This window comes from Catharus ustulatus, chromosome 1, assembly GCF_009819885.2.
Source record: "Catharus ustulatus isolate bCatUst1 chromosome 1, bCatUst1.pri.v2, whole genome shotgun sequence".
In the NCBI taxonomy this organism is placed as follows: Eukaryota; Metazoa; Chordata; class Aves; order Passeriformes; family Turdidae; genus Catharus; species Catharus ustulatus.
Genome location: NC_046221.1, coordinates 92,276,354 through 92,291,789, shown reverse-complemented (window position 1 = coordinate 92,291,789; position 15,436 = coordinate 92,276,354). Strand labels below are relative to the sequence as shown.

At 42.2% G+C, this 15,436-nt stretch overlaps 1 long non-coding RNA gene across 1 annotated transcript in view; it reads right to left on the bottom strand.

Annotated features, from left to right (window-relative positions):
- Positions 1-5,795: 5,795 nt before the first annotated feature.
- The window catches only part of LOC116993182, a 95,730-nt gene continuing 86,089 nt past the window's right edge, over positions 5,796-15,436 (bottom strand). Inside the window, exon 6 of the long non-coding RNA XR_004417209.1 lies at positions 5,796-6,501. This is a non-coding gene — a long non-coding RNA (uncharacterized LOC116993182). The remainder of the gene's footprint in view (positions 6,502-15,436) is intronic.

The window sequence follows — 15,436 nt, the reverse complement described above, 5'->3', positions numbered from 1 at the left end:
CTTAAAGTTTAACAAATAATTCCTTTAAAGTCTAACATATCAATCTCCTCCCACTTCCCTTTAACCACGCTACACAGAGTGCCAGCTCTTCCTTTAGAGATAACGGGAGAGGGAGGGAACAGCTGTCACCAGCACCTGATGAATGAAGGAATGTTGAGCCATCCTATAATTTCCCTCTGCTTGGCTATAAGAACAGGAGGAAAACAAGCAGAGCAGAAATCCTCTGGCAAGAAGCAGTCAGAGCTCCTGAGCACCATATCACACTTGTGCTATCAGGAGCCAGACCAGTCCACCCAAATCTCTGAAGCAGCTGCGTCCTCACAGAGGTGTGGGGTGCTGAGGGAAGGATGAGGAGTCAGTGGGAGCCTCACTAGAAAGGGCTTTTTGTTAAAAGGTGCTACACAACAGTGCACATTGTGGTGGAGGGGGCAAGGTGGAGTATTTCCAGTGGGAGATGGTGCATTTGTACAAATCAGAATGCATGCTCTTTCCTCTGTTGGAATATTGTCACTGTCCTTTATTACATTAAAGGGGAACATCTTTATCTCATGGTGATTTGGGTGGGATATGACATTGCTTAATGTAAAGGGGGACTGTAATATCAAGGAGACAACCGTGAAATAACACATTACACACTGAATTGAACAGCAGGCTCATTTACATTCCTTTAATTTGGAAATATGAACATTCCAAAAAGCTCTTCTCCGCTTGCACTCCCTTATTTGGGAAACATGTAAATTACATTTATGATAATTTAGTATTTAACTGGTACAAGCATTGCGAATTCCAGAAGCAAACATTTTTAAATGGGCAGGAGCTGTGCCAGCATACTTTGGACATGCGTGAGTTAAAAGTCACCTCTGCGGACGACTCGGAACGCAGTGCTGCCAACTTCTGGACCTGCACTTGCAAATGCTTGCAAAGCAGATGGGACAGCGATGGTGAGGCTTGCAGGGCTGGACCTTTTGTCCAAATCACAGTCGAGGCTTATCACATATGGCAGATGGATTTAATTAATAAAGCTCTTCTGTTGTGTGTGGAGTCATTGTTTGCAGCCTATGAGATCCCAGAATTGCAAATGAAAATGACAGCAGAGGAGCTTTCAGATCAGCAGTGCTCAGATGACGCTGAGAGGCCTCTTCTACAGCAATCTCACTGCTGCATTTTCCAACCTCGCCTTGGAAACCTTCTACCAACCGTGAGTCATGTTCAGCTGCTCATCAGTCAGCTTATTCTCCTGCGTGTGTAATAGCCCTTATTATGAAGTCATTTCTCTTGTATCTAAATGGGATTGTTCCACTTTTAATCCAAGACCCTTCTTCCATCTCTGCCGCAGGGAAGGTCCATCCTGACAGCACACAAGTACAAGTGTTCATCCCAGAGCTAGATGGGGCTCCCTCCTGCACTTTGACTTGTTCTGTCACCCCCTCCACCACCTGCAGTTCCCTACACCGTTCCTGCTGCCCATCCTCAAGTCCTCTGTCACTTTTCACTGTCCTTTTTAGAAAGTGAGTCTTAAAAATACGTGCTGTGATCCAGCCTAACCCAGACTGCATAATGCAGCACCCATCACTCCCTTTTTGTCACATGGTAGATCTCTTTTTATACCCCTGGGACAGTGATTGCTTTCCTCACAATGGGAACTCTTTTCATTACCTACTACAACCCCAAGGTATTTTCCTATAATAATGTTTCCTAAATATTTGTGTTGATTATTGTTATTTCTCTCCAGGTGCAGTGCTGTCACATTCATCAGTATTAAGTAAATTTTATTTTGTTAACATCTTCCCATGACTCAGAACATACCAGGTAATTCTGTAACTGGGATTTGCTATCCCTTTTCACCTATCAATTTAATATTTTATTGCTTTCAGTGCTAGTAAGGTTAAACACAACATTGCCCCATATAAATCAAATGACATGAGTACAGAGGGGAATAAAAAATTTGGAAAAATAATTGGAAGCTGAAATAAGATTTTTGAAAAAACAAAACAAAAAACAACCAAGAAAATTACACTCTTTTCTCATGAAATATAACCATTGGATTTTAATGCTTTCCCCTTGCCCAAACTTGAATAGAAAGAAGGTGGAAAAAAAAGAAAAAAAAAAAATAAAACCACAAAACTACTAATGTCTTATTAAAAAAAAAAATATACTGAAAATATTTGCCAGACCTAAACTTTTATGTTAACATTTTCATCTGAGTTATGCATCCATTGGGAGCAAAGGTGTTCTGAGTAATTCTGGCAAGGCTGTGAGCAGGAAATACCTGCCTTTTTTTCCACCTGTTTCACAGAAGGCAGAATACAGAAATCATGGCTGTAAATAAGAGTTTGTCCCCTTCCAGGAGAGCTCTGAAACATTTGTCTGCAGTTAATCAGGAGCCATGGATCAATGGGCTTCCATGTGTCTTTGCTGTGCAGAGCAGGAACTTAAGAACATGCTGCAAACTTAGTCAACAGCAGTCTCTTAAGCAAAGTTTTATTCAAACAAACAAACAAGATCACCATAACAAAAAAATCAAATCCATACAAAATATATCTGAAAGCCAGAAATGTTTGCATACTCATTTCTTGACATTGTACATAGCCTTTAATATATTCATGAGCAATTTCCTACACAAACTTGCATAAATCAAGGAGAAAGGACAAGCTGGAGGGAATCCCATCTGTAAGAAAGGCATAGCTAAACAGAGGTCTAGTTAATGAAAAAAAACCATTTTTTCTCAGAGACCCAAGCCAATACACTGAGCTCAGAGGAGGAAATGACACTCTCAAGCCCATTCCTCAGGAACATGCACTTTACAAATTAGCTCTCATGCACTGTGCACTGAACCCCTGCCAAAACAAATACCTGCTATTGCATGAAGGTGTATGAAGTTCTTGCCATGATACTTTTGAAGATGGCATCAGGTTATGTCTGCTGTTTGGCGCTAAAACAACCCTGATTCTTTTAATGGCAATACAAAGACAGCACCATCTGACATGCCCTGTGAATGGCTGACTCGCAGATGCCATTATCAGCTTGTGGCAAATGTCTGAAAGTTTCAACCTTCTTAGTAAGTCTACCTTGTGCCTGTGTTGCTTATTCCCATCAGGTTTGAGGAACACTGGTTTAGGTTATCCCTAAAGCAAAGAAGGGTACAGGAGGGGAGCCCAATCAGGATTCCTTGATTACCTGAGATTTGCTCTGACAGATTCATTTTCAGTAATTGTGCCTGCACACCTGATTTAGGGCTTCTCAGCAGAGAGCAGTGGAAGCTGATTTCTTTGAAAGTAAATACCCAGCAGCCAAAGCTATAACAGATGTTATGGATGGGACCAGTAATTCACTTAACTCTGTCTCAAAACCCCTCTTTTCTATACATTTCACCTCAGTATTCTCCTGGGCAATCACTAGCCCTGCTAAATTTGTGGTTCTCATTTAATTCCCTGACATGTTCTTTTTTTAAGGCTTTATTTGCAGCTATTGAAGTACAAGAAGTTGCCTGGAGCCTTGCTTTCCAGAAAGGCAACAAGAGACTTCACCCCTGGTAACTAAAAGGCAATGCTTTCCATTTTGGCATGAACATCTCTGAGGGCCTTTCTGAGCCCACTAGCACTTTTCTGCAATGTTCTGTTTCCAACGGATGCAAATCTTCTCCTGTTCTGACCATGGAGGGCACAGCACTCAAACCAAGCTGTGTCAATAAGATAATTTACTCTGAGATTAATCTTGTGAAATTAGGGGTAGTGAACACATCCCTCTGCCCTAGGGTTTCTTAATTTATGTTACAACAGGGGCTCCCCTGGGTGAGTGCATCAAGCTGCAGGGAGCCAGGGTCAGGGACAACCCAGCAGCCACCAGTGCATCCTCTTTGGAAGCAGGCCCATGGACACACAGCCTATGGTCACACAGCCCATGGTCACACAGTCTGTGACATCACTCAGGTTAAGAGGCAAGTGCTGCCTTGCTGAGGCAGGCTGTAGATGCACATAAAGATGCCATGAATAGGTAATCATTCTTTTCATGGCATTGCATCAGAAATGTTACTGAAATCACTACAAATTATGTCTGCTGCATAATCTTTTTTTCCTTTACTAGTCTATAATTACAGCAGCTCCAAACAAAAAACCCAAACCAAACAGTATTGGATTTTTCTGTCATGATCTGTGTTTAGGTTTTGGCAGTATTCAATTTTAATTTCAGCTTCAATGATAACACTTCATTACCTGTGTTCTTTATTTATAGGCGCACACTGCTCATTTAAACTGATGTAAATATTTTTCGACTTGTATGCAGGAAAGTGCTACTATCATTGGTTGAAAGAAAAGCAGCTTCTCTCTTTTGAATAGCGGCTGTGATTTCAATGAGATGAGGTCTACAAATTCATCTGCCATCAAAATATTTAGCTCTTAATCTATACAGAAAAGAAATGACAAATACATTACAGAACCCTTCCTGACAGAGCCTGTCCATGCTCTGTTTTCTAAGAATATTGCACAAGGTGATAACATGAATCACAAATAACATTCAGCATGAGTTTGAGCAAGCTAAAAAATGCTCCTTTTTTCCTTTGGAGAAGGGAGAAATAAATTGTGTTATTAAAAACAGAGATGAGGTGAGAAAAAAAATATTGTCTTAAGTATTTTGTGCATTTAGATAACCCAAGAAGATCCCATATGGAATATGAGCAAGTGTTAACAGAAAGATCATTAATCAAGAAATACGCCTACTGGAAACAAATCCCACAACACTTTAGGAAAACAACAGACAAAAAGTTATCCCGTGGTTAGATAAGTAAATGAATGTCAGTGTGGGAGCATTATGGTAGAGAAGAAGCAGCATGAGACTGTGAGCAGCCAGGGGTTAGGCATTTCATCATCCAACCCTCCAGTACTCCAGGAGTCCTGTGCCAATCAGCTGATATCCAACCACTGGAAAAAGTTCTGTGCTTGCTAGAGAGAATAACAAGGAGAGAACCTTCCGTTTATCCAGGAGAAGTGATCCCCAAGACTGCAGTGTGACCTGTGTGGGCAGACACGAGGTTCCCTCTGACTCCAGTCAAGATGAAGGAAAGCTGTGGGATGGTGGGCATGTCACCTGCATTGTCCCTCCCACAGCAGTCACCTCCCATCCAAGGTATGTATCCAGGTAGGAAGCTCCTTCCCCATCTCCTTCCCCCCACAAGCAGGGCAGTCCAAAGCAGTGTTGCTGGGAACTCCAGCTGTTGCTCAGTGATGCTGAAAGCTGAGGAATATTATGCCAAAATTTTCACGCACAAAGGGAAAGGTCTGATTTTGAAAGAATTTATGATGGCATAGAATAATTGGTCCCTACACACAGGAAAGATGGGAGTTATTGGTTCAGGGCTGCAGAGTCGGGGATTGGGAGATGACTGCTGCTGTCTTGATGCTGTTGTTGTTGTTGTTTTGGTTTTTTTTCTGAGTGATTTGGCAGAGCAAACCAAAAAAAAGGCAAGGCTGTAACTGTTTCCTCTCATCCCCCTAATAATCCTTAGTGCTCTGAGAAAATTAGCACTGAGCATTTTGCACAAAGTATTTGTGGAACAGACCTTAAGAACCATTGTTAGTAAGAAAACAACAGATATTAATGAGCATCTTCCCTCAGTTAGTGTGCCAGTGGAGAATTTACAAGTCCCAACGTGCACTAAATTTGAGAAGTACGATTTTACTTCCATCCTGGAGAGTACTTAAATCTGAAAGAAAATTCCCAGCTAACTAACTAGGGGATCTGACGAATAATTGTCAGAGCTTAAACGTCCTTACTTCCCCCCACAAAAGCAACCAAGTCCATCAGTCTTAAAGTTTTTATTCAATATTCCATTGCCAGGAAATGTTTTCAAATTCAGATGAAGGGAACAAAAATAATAACCTTCCTAAATATAAAGATAATAACAATCCTAAATATATCATTAAAAGCTTTATGCAGCAAACAAGGCAGACATTAGGTCACCAGGACCTTAGAGTCCTTGATTTCTACCAGAGATGCAGCCATGCAGCAGTACAAGAAAGATGAACACCCCAGGACTTGTGTAACATGTAACTTGTATTTTTCCACATGCAGTGAAGAGTTCTATACAAAGTCACAGGAGAAAGCAATCCTCCAAAGCCTCCTCACTTTACAGGTTGGGCAGAGATGCTTCTGTCATGAAGTTCAGCTCTTGGATAGGTCCAAAGTAATAGCATTTTTTGGTCTACCCTGAAATCTGATGCACCTCACAGAGGGACGGAGGCTGAAATTGTGGACTGAGGGAAGCAGGATGCACCAGTTTGCAGAGATGGTTCTCCCTATACCAGGTGCTCTTTTAGCTATGTGTGCATGCATGAATCAGCACAGATGTGTGTGAAGATTGGGGGAAGCAGACCATGGCTTCTGAACAAGCTCAGTCTCTCAGTTCGTACTCTGCTGTGTCTTGACACCAGTTCACCTTTGATGACACAATATTGGCAGCAAACCTCAGGAAGCATCTGTTTGCCTTAGTAGGTAAATGAGTTGCAGCTGGGAAAAGATAGAGTTCATGTGGGGACAGAGGCATTGAAGGGCTTTCTGAGCTATTGATTTTTGCATGTTCTCAAGGGAGCACAACAGGGAAACAGATTTTGTGTCAGCCCTGGTTACCCAGAAATTTCTATGTTTTGCCATCCAGCCCAATTTATAGATTATTGAACTGATTAGCACCACTTAATAATCATCACAAATGGTCTTTTAAGAAAATTATTAAATATTTTAGAAAAATCTGTTCCAAATCTTTGCTAAAGGATTTATGTATCTTAAGTAGTTACACAAAACATTTTGTGTGAAGTATAGAATATCACTAATTGGAAAGGACCCTTAATTAGACAAGGTTTATTGAAGTCTAACTCCTGACCTTGCACAGGACACCCCAAGAATCACACATGTGCCTGAGAGCAGTGTCCAAACACTTCCTGAACTGTCTCAGGCTTGGTGCTGCGACCACTTTCCTGGGGAGCCTGTTCCAGTGCCTAGCCACCCTCTGGGTGAAAAATCTTTTCCTAATATCCAACCTAAACCTCCTCTGACACAACTTCAAGCCATTCCCTCAGATCCTGTTACTGGTCAGCACAGAGAAGAGATCAGTGCCTGCTCCTCCTGTTCTCTTAGTGAGGAATTTGTAACTGTGGTAAGGTCTCCCCTTAGTTTCCTCCAGCCTGAACAGACCAAGTGATCTCAGCTGCTTGTCATTCCACTTCCCTTCAAGGCCCTTCACCATCCTCCTGGCCCTCCTTCAGATGCTCTCAATAATTTAATGTTTTTTTTATATTGTGGCACCCAAACCTGCCCCCAGTGCTCGAGGTGAGGCTGCTCTCAGAGCAGAGCAGGACAATCCCCTCCCCTGCCCAGCTGTGATGCTGTGCCTGATGCACCCCAGGACAGGGTTGGCCCTCCTGGCTGCCAGGGCACTGCTGGCTCATGGTCAACTTGTCACTGACCAGGACTCCCAGGTCCCTTTCCATGGCACTGCTTCCCAACATCTCCTTCCCCAGTACAGCCAGGGTTGCTCCATCCTAGGTTCAGAATCCAACACTTGCCTTTGCTGAAATTCAGACAGTTGGTGATTGCCCAGCCCTCTGATTTGTCAAGGTCTCTCTGCAGGGTCTCTCTGCCTTTGAGGTACTCAACAGATCCTCCCAATTTACTTCCATCAGCAAGCATACTTGTTATGCCTCCAAGTCCCATCTCCAAGTTTATGAAGATGTTGAAGAGACAACACATGGAAAAGAATACTGAGCTCTGTCACAGCAGAAAATCAGTGGTGACCATCATCTGGGATGGCAATTGCCCACTTACATGGCAAAGCTAACCCTTCCTACAGGTGGGTGTTGTGTATAAAAAAGGTAATGGGGTTGTTCTTGTCCAGTTTCCCACTCTTCCCTCTGCACAGCTGGACCTCAGGTATCCTGAGCCATTCATGTTCTTGGTGGACAGAGGACACAAATGACAGCATCTCTTTCCCCCATAACACACGCGTTTTTTGCTTCTGTCCGGCTTCATCCTGCTCATAAAGGCATTGCAGTTCCAAATACCTGGATTCCTTGGATTCCTTGCAAGCACATGCAGGCAGTGCACAGGATTCACTTGCTTTAGGACTGTAACTGCTTCTGCATGTGGTGCTGTGCTTATTCCCCTGCTGACACTTCTGAACCAAAGGTCCCCTCAAAATACTTCATATGGAGGCAGGGTGTGCAGGATGGCAGCTAACAGCCATTTTCACACAACTCTTTGAGAAATATCTGCACCCAGGGCCAGCTCAAAACACAACTCTGCCTTTCAATGCATCCCTCTCTCTGCTGCTCACTCAGCTCTAATCATTAGGACCTGATCACTGCAACAAAGATGAATGCTTTGACATGTGCTTTTTTGCATACAGTTGTTCATGAATCATTGTTCCTGTCACACAATAACTATAATTACTGCTTTTCTAGACCTTTGGCTGATTGTCTTAGCAGAATAAAAAAAAAAAGAAAATGGAAGGTACAAAATCAGGCATCTTGGAAATAAAAATAACCTCTTGCCTCTTGCTGCTGAAGTTGTTCCCTTCAGGTCAGAGCCCATATGCACGCACATGTGCACACATTGCTTCCTCTACTCCACAGTGCCTGGGGTAGTTTGTCTAGTTTTAAATTGGCCAAAGTAGACGACGGGTGGCAGAAGGTTATTTTTAATCTGTTAATGTGGTATGGGAGACTGTTGCAGCTAGGCAGCATAGAAGAAGAGGGAAAGCAGAGGGAAAATGTGGAACAAGTAGTTTGAACTAAGGGAGCACATGATGTGAGAATTTCAAAGCTCCTTGTTCCAGACTTTTATAGTAGTGGAAAAAAGAACTTCCCCCCCATCCCCTTTTCTTATTCCCTGAGAGGACATATGCTTATGTAGGACATGAGAGTCTTGGCTTGACTGAGTCTGTGGTAAAGGGTAAGGGACCACCTCAGGACTGGACTTTTCCAGAAATCTCCTGGCTGGTTACACAGCTTAGCATAACAAGAAGTGTCACCATTACTACACCCAGGATTTTTCACCACACTGTTAGCCTGCCTGACCCTGGGAGATGGTGGGACCTGACCAGACAGGCAATCAGAGGACATACTCTTCCCTTGATAGCTGTCAGGTCTCTGCTATTCCCACTCCTTCCCCTATGAAATATCAATTTATTCCTGCTTCTCACGCTTATTCTGTCTTTTTCTCCCTTTTTTTTCTTCACCTTTTATAAGAGAATTCTTAGCAATTTCAGACAGGTCCAGCTGTGGTTAATTCGTCATGGAGAAAATAATATCAAATGGAGCAGTGCTGGGGAAACAAACAGCCCAGTGCAAAGCCTGCCCCTAATTGATTGATGAAAAGAAAATTAGGGCTGCCTCCAGAAACAATTTCCATAGCAATGGGAATAGAAAGGAAGCTGTGCTGCAGATTGTGGGCGACCCACTGCAGCTCTTTGGCCTCTGAATTGCACTGGCAGTGCAGTGTGCCTGGGGCTCCCACCCACAGCCAGCGTGGCTGCCTCAGGCTAGCACGGGACCACTGATGGACCCCCAGGGCACGGCACAGCACAGGCTTGTCCCTGGCCAAGCCCAGTTAGAGCTGGGCTGTGAGCACAGTGCTGTACTGATGGATGGAGTTTAGCTTCTTCCTCCCACTCTGCTCCCCCTCAAAAGAAACAGATGCCATATTTTATGGGCTTTTCTCTTCCCTTTGCGTTTCTTTCAGGAAAAAAAATAACAAAAAAAAAAAAAAAAAGATTCTGCCTCAGCTTGAGTACTGATTGCTACCACTTCAAACGGACTGACTTTCTTTTATATTCTCTGTTAACAAAGTCATCCAGGAGACTTCCCAGTAGGAGTTTTTCCCCTTCAGAAAAAGTTCTGCAGGTGCCCGTGGCAATTGAGGCACAGTGGTAATTATTGGGACCGTGTTCCTCATTTTTGATGGTTAAGGTGGCTTGTGTTAAAATTGACTAATGATTTGGGGAATGCCTTTTGTTTGCTTGACTGGAGATATCAAGGAAGGCCTGACTTCAGGGAAGGAAGTTCACCGCAGGAGTCTCAGGGTGGGGAAACACAGTCGCCCACATTGCCAACTGCTTTTGAAAACCTTGGTCATGCGAGTTTGTGTGTGCCTTTTGTTTGTCAGGCAGGCCACAAAAAGCAAAATCAAGTTCCTGGCAGCTAAATTGTGAACAAATGTTGCTCTTAATTTACTGTAGTACAAAATTAACAGTTTACAAATTTTAATAGACCTTAGAGAAAAAAACAGCTCAAAGAGAAAAAAATAAATAACCCTAATCCTGGACTTGGAAATTTAAAAAACAAACTAATCCATTTTCATAGCTGTCCACTGGGCACACCTCTCCCAGGTCTTACATTTAGCAGAGCTTAATTCCTGCTCTGTAGTGGCTCGATCCTGACAGGAATTCAGTGCCTAGATAGGAGGAACCATTTCTCACAGCACAGGTGCTGTCGCTGGCTTCACCTCATGTTTTAAAGCCATGTCCTTTTCAAAGCCAGAATGCACACTGCAGCACTGGGTAATGTTTTGATTGCTGCTTATGACCATGACAGCATCAGAAGAAAAGAAAGGCAAGGTTGATGTGACTTTCTCTGTGTTACTTTTGTCTGGCTCACCTTTTCCAGCGGCCATTCCTGAAGTAAATGGAAAGGCCATCACTAAACAGCCTCTCTCCTAATGAGTGCCCTCTTGGTTATTGTCATCAGTACCTGCGGTCTGGAGAACATGTAAAAGAAACTGCCTGAAACGAAACAGCCTGAAGATAGACAGAGAAAAAAAGGTATTTTCTGACTTAAACAATTCTATGATTCTACAATTCATGATCTATGACATGTAATGCACCAATTTACCTGAAGATTGATTTCTCTCAAAACAACATGGTATATTTTTATCTGCCTGCATTTATAGAAGTAAATTGTACAGCACTGCTTTTTGGGCAGACCTAAGTTAGCAGGCTCTGAGGAGCATCCATATTTCAGTAATTTGTAAAAAATTTAAAAATTAGTGTGTCAGAGATATGACTAAAGGGACAGCTGGAGGGATAAGCAGTAAGTGGAAACAGACCAGTGATAAGAATGAAGTTGTGCATTGGCAAAAACTTCTACTATTTTGCTAAAAACCCTTTAAATGGCAGGAGGGAGGACATGCTCTGTTGTTGTTGCTGTTGTCAATTTTTAGTAAGAAATCTCTCCTTTCCTACCTTCACTGGAGAATGAAAAGTTTGCACTTGATGCAAAGCTAGAGCAAAAGACAAACAAGGAGAATGACAAAATTAGACAATTCAAAGCAGCATGATTTTTTAATCTACTGTTTGCTACTTTCTCTTCTTAGCTTCTTGTCGCTTTTTTTCTGCTTTTCAGGGCTCTTCTTTTAGACTATCAGCTTTTTGCACAGGGATTGCTATTGAGTTTTCACACAGGTTGGCATGTTGTAGTCTTGACTGGCAGAGGGTTAAGGGTTACAACATATGCCAGTCACTGTAGAAAGACAGCTAGAAGGAAAGGTCATCCACACAGCCCTTTGCTATAGTAAACAGTAGATTAACTCAAACAAGAAAGTTGAAGTATTCCATAAAAAAAACCAAAAAACCAAAAAACCAAACCAAACCAGACCAAACAAAAAAAAAAAACCAAACAAACAAACAAAAAAAAACCCAACCAAACAAAAAAAACCCCAAAAAACAAACAAACAAACAAAAACCAAAAACTGAGTGATTAGAGCCCTTCTTCTGGAAGAGACTTAGACAAACAACCAGCTGAAAACCATCACCACCAGCACTCCTGCTGTTTGAGCATTTGTCAGGCCCTGGAAAGTGTTGTTGCTGAAGGCTGGTAGTTTTGCTATGTGCTGTATTTAGCTCCAGCTTACAGTCTTACATGCCATCAGCTCCAAGGCAAGCCTACACATTTGGTAGCTGTACTTGAGCAGTCCTCCTCAGTTTGAACTCAAGCACTTGCTTTATGACCTTACTGGGTGTGGGTTGGCAAGGCCCTGGTGCTTGTTCATGTGTATTTATGGGGTAGGCTTGATGCTCAGGTGGAAGTGGCATTGTTTCTAGAGAAAACAATTGGGACTAATAGGGTAAGGACAGAACAGACATGACATTGTCAGGAAGAGACAGGAGCTGATACCACTAGGGTGGCATTTTAAATATACTTTTACACGGTTTATTTGCAAAGAATGAACATAATGCTCCAAGAGATTAAGAACTCCACCTGCTCTAGAGATGTAGCTATAGCAACCTCCACATGATTACATTGCTAATCTGCAGGTGTTGAAGAGGCATAGATAGATGCTGTTGAGTAATTCAGCTTCAAATAGATACTTTGATCTGCATAACAGCTTGCATTCATGTCCCAAATATGGATCATTTCCAGTTCTGCAATTCTTCCTTACAAAAGCAACATTCCTATCCTTAATTTTATAGGAGTCTTAAAACTTGACACTGTTATCTATACAAGGTAATCAGTTCCTTTACTCTTGGGTGGGGCAGGAGCAGGGGAAAAAGAAACCTTTTCACTGCCTAAAACACACAAATTATTTGTTGCATGTTTTGTCTTACTGACTTCTCAATGGGAACAAAACTAAACCAAAGAGAAAACTTGTTCTACTTTCTTGTATACATGGTATACTGACAAATCACTTGCATCTTCACTTTAAAGATGGTCTATTCCACTGCAGACTCTGGCAGCAGTGTCTGAACATGTACCAGATCAGGTTATGCTTCATTAGCAGCCACAACACTGTTGAGAACATCAAGCTAAAGTCTGTCCTGCTTTGCTCTCCACAAGATGCCATTGAACTTGGTGGGTTGCCTGGGATGGAAGTCAAGGCAGAATATGGCTCACCATCAAACAGCTCCAAAGGAGCCTGGACCTTTGATAAGCAAAATCTGCAATTCACTGATTCAATAAAAGTAAGGAATTAAAGAGCTCCAAAAGAAAAATGACCCTTCATTTTATTCCCCTCCAATCTGCTGGAGCAGTCCTTTGAAAGGGTAGTTCAGCCACACACTCATCATTTCATGAAAGCTGATTAAGAGCATTTGATGAAGCCTCTGAAGTCTATGTCACTTGCCCTTTTCCGTGTTGAAGAACAACAAATTAAACAGAAAAGTCATCTGAGATTCACTGGTCAATGTTGAAAGCTTACCTCTCTTATAAAGACCATGCATGTGACATGTGACAGTGAGGTGAACCATGGCACAAGACCTGACAGTTCTGTCCATGAGAGCCTGTCTCATCTCTTGCCCAGGACACAGCTCTTTCAGAGAATGCTCTCTGGTTGACAAATTCAGACTTTCTTCATTCCTTTCTCCTGCCTTTACTCCTGCCTTACTGACCCCTGTCCCTATCTTGGTGTCCTGCATTTTGTCCCCAGCCCTCTTGCATCCAGTCCCCTGACTATCTGGGCTACCCTGCCACCAGCAGCCACCAGACTCCTCCACCTTCCACTCTGGAAGTCATTTCAGACTCTGTCTCTGGCTCCTGTGGCTTTTCCTTAGTGCTGCCTACCACTGTGTGACCCTGGCTGGGGGGTTGCTCACCCCTTGCAGGATTAGGGGACAGCTGGATTCACAGGATTCACTTAGGAGAATCACAGGATCTGTCTTGGATGAAGGGAAGCAGCTCATTAGTTTTTGTTGTGCTGGTCCTGGGTCTCCTGCACGCTCAAGCCTCGTGCACTGAACAGGTTGGTCCTGCCTGGTTACCCTCTAGTAACCACACTTCCCACCTCAGGTAGTAATGCTGAAATCACACACTCCTTCTCAGTACAGCCATGTTAATTAATACACCTTTCTTATCACTCCTTATTAATTAAATTTTCCATTAATACTCTGCCTGATATTGATATCAAGTAAACTGGACTATATTTACCTGCATGGTTTTGTTTACCTCTGAATTTTTACACAGTATTGACATTGAACTATGAGAATGTTCCCATTATTAAAAATATTAATATTAAGCATTTACATACACAAGCTAAAAAATCCTGCATTGACTCTTGTGGGCCATTTTTGTGGACCTTCCAACTTAAAAAATGGGTTAACCTTAGTGAAAATTGTTCAGTATCTTTCTTAATTAGTAATGTGTCAGAAAACGCATTATTCCAAATAGAGAGCAGAAATAATTTTTGAACAATTTGGGAGTTTGTTTCATTGTTATTAATGACTGGGCTGTCTTCAGCTAGTAATGAGTCTATGGCATTGACAGTTTTTCTGCTGATATTTATATGTTTTCAAGAAAATCCTTCTTCTTAAACAAAGTCTGACCAGCCACAACGTTTTTTTCTGATGTCTTTAGTATCCTTTATCAATTTTCTACACCTCATAAACTCTTATTTATATGGATTATTATTACCTCTCCCTTTTTGCCATATGTTGCATATTGCTTTTTAATTCATTGTTCCTGCCTTCATTCTTCCACTGAAAGAGAATGTGCTTTTCACCAATATTATTCAGCTCCTTTACTGTGAAGTAATGGCTTTTTGACCATTTAATATGTGCTTCTGCCTAACAATTTTTTACACTCAGTTTCCCTTGTAACTTTTCCAGTTTGGGAAACCAGTGTCTTTAACTATTGAGTATATGTGCCACTTGGAGTTACACGGCTCATCAGGGTAGTGATGGCAACTGTCCCTAGGTAGCCTGTTCTTCCTGTTTCAGCAGGAACTTTTCCTTGCTGAAGGAGGACACCAATCTGCACCAGGACTGGGGCTGCAAATGGTCTCTTCTCTCTGAAGAACACAGTTTTGGTTTCATAGGTGTGTGCAGTTTATGAAGCCATTCCCTGACACAGAGGCAGAGCAAGTTTGCTATCCCTGATGTGCCGTGCCCATCCTCCAAAACAACAACGGTGGGGTTTATAATACATGTATATATATATATAATATATATATACTATATATAAAATATAATATTTTATTGTATATTATACATATTTAAAATATATCCAAAGAAAACCCAACAGTGAGGAATGTGCCACCTGCCACTTTCCCCCTTACAGCCTGTGCCCTGCCCAGGCAGGTTTTATCCAGCGATTTTAATACTGCCATCATACAGAGCCTCCCAGGTGGTTTCAGCAAGCCACTTAGATTGGATTTCTTCCCATCAGGGATTACTTTCATTTTCTCCTGCTTGTTCCCCAAACTCCTATTAGTTGTCTATAAATGCATGGAAAACAAGGACTGCGATGGCACAGAATATGGGAAGGATCTCTGGCCAAATGGAAACCCCTGACCCACAAAGACTATGAAAAGGGGAAGCTTGGAGGGAGAAAAAGGCTGGCTCAGAGGTCAGGACAGGGTTGAACTGAATTCTCCTTATTAATCCTCCATCTCAACTGCAAGACTTATCCTTCCTCCCGAATTGCTTTTGAGCTGTATTGCTCCCAGATGTGCAGAAGTGTTTTTA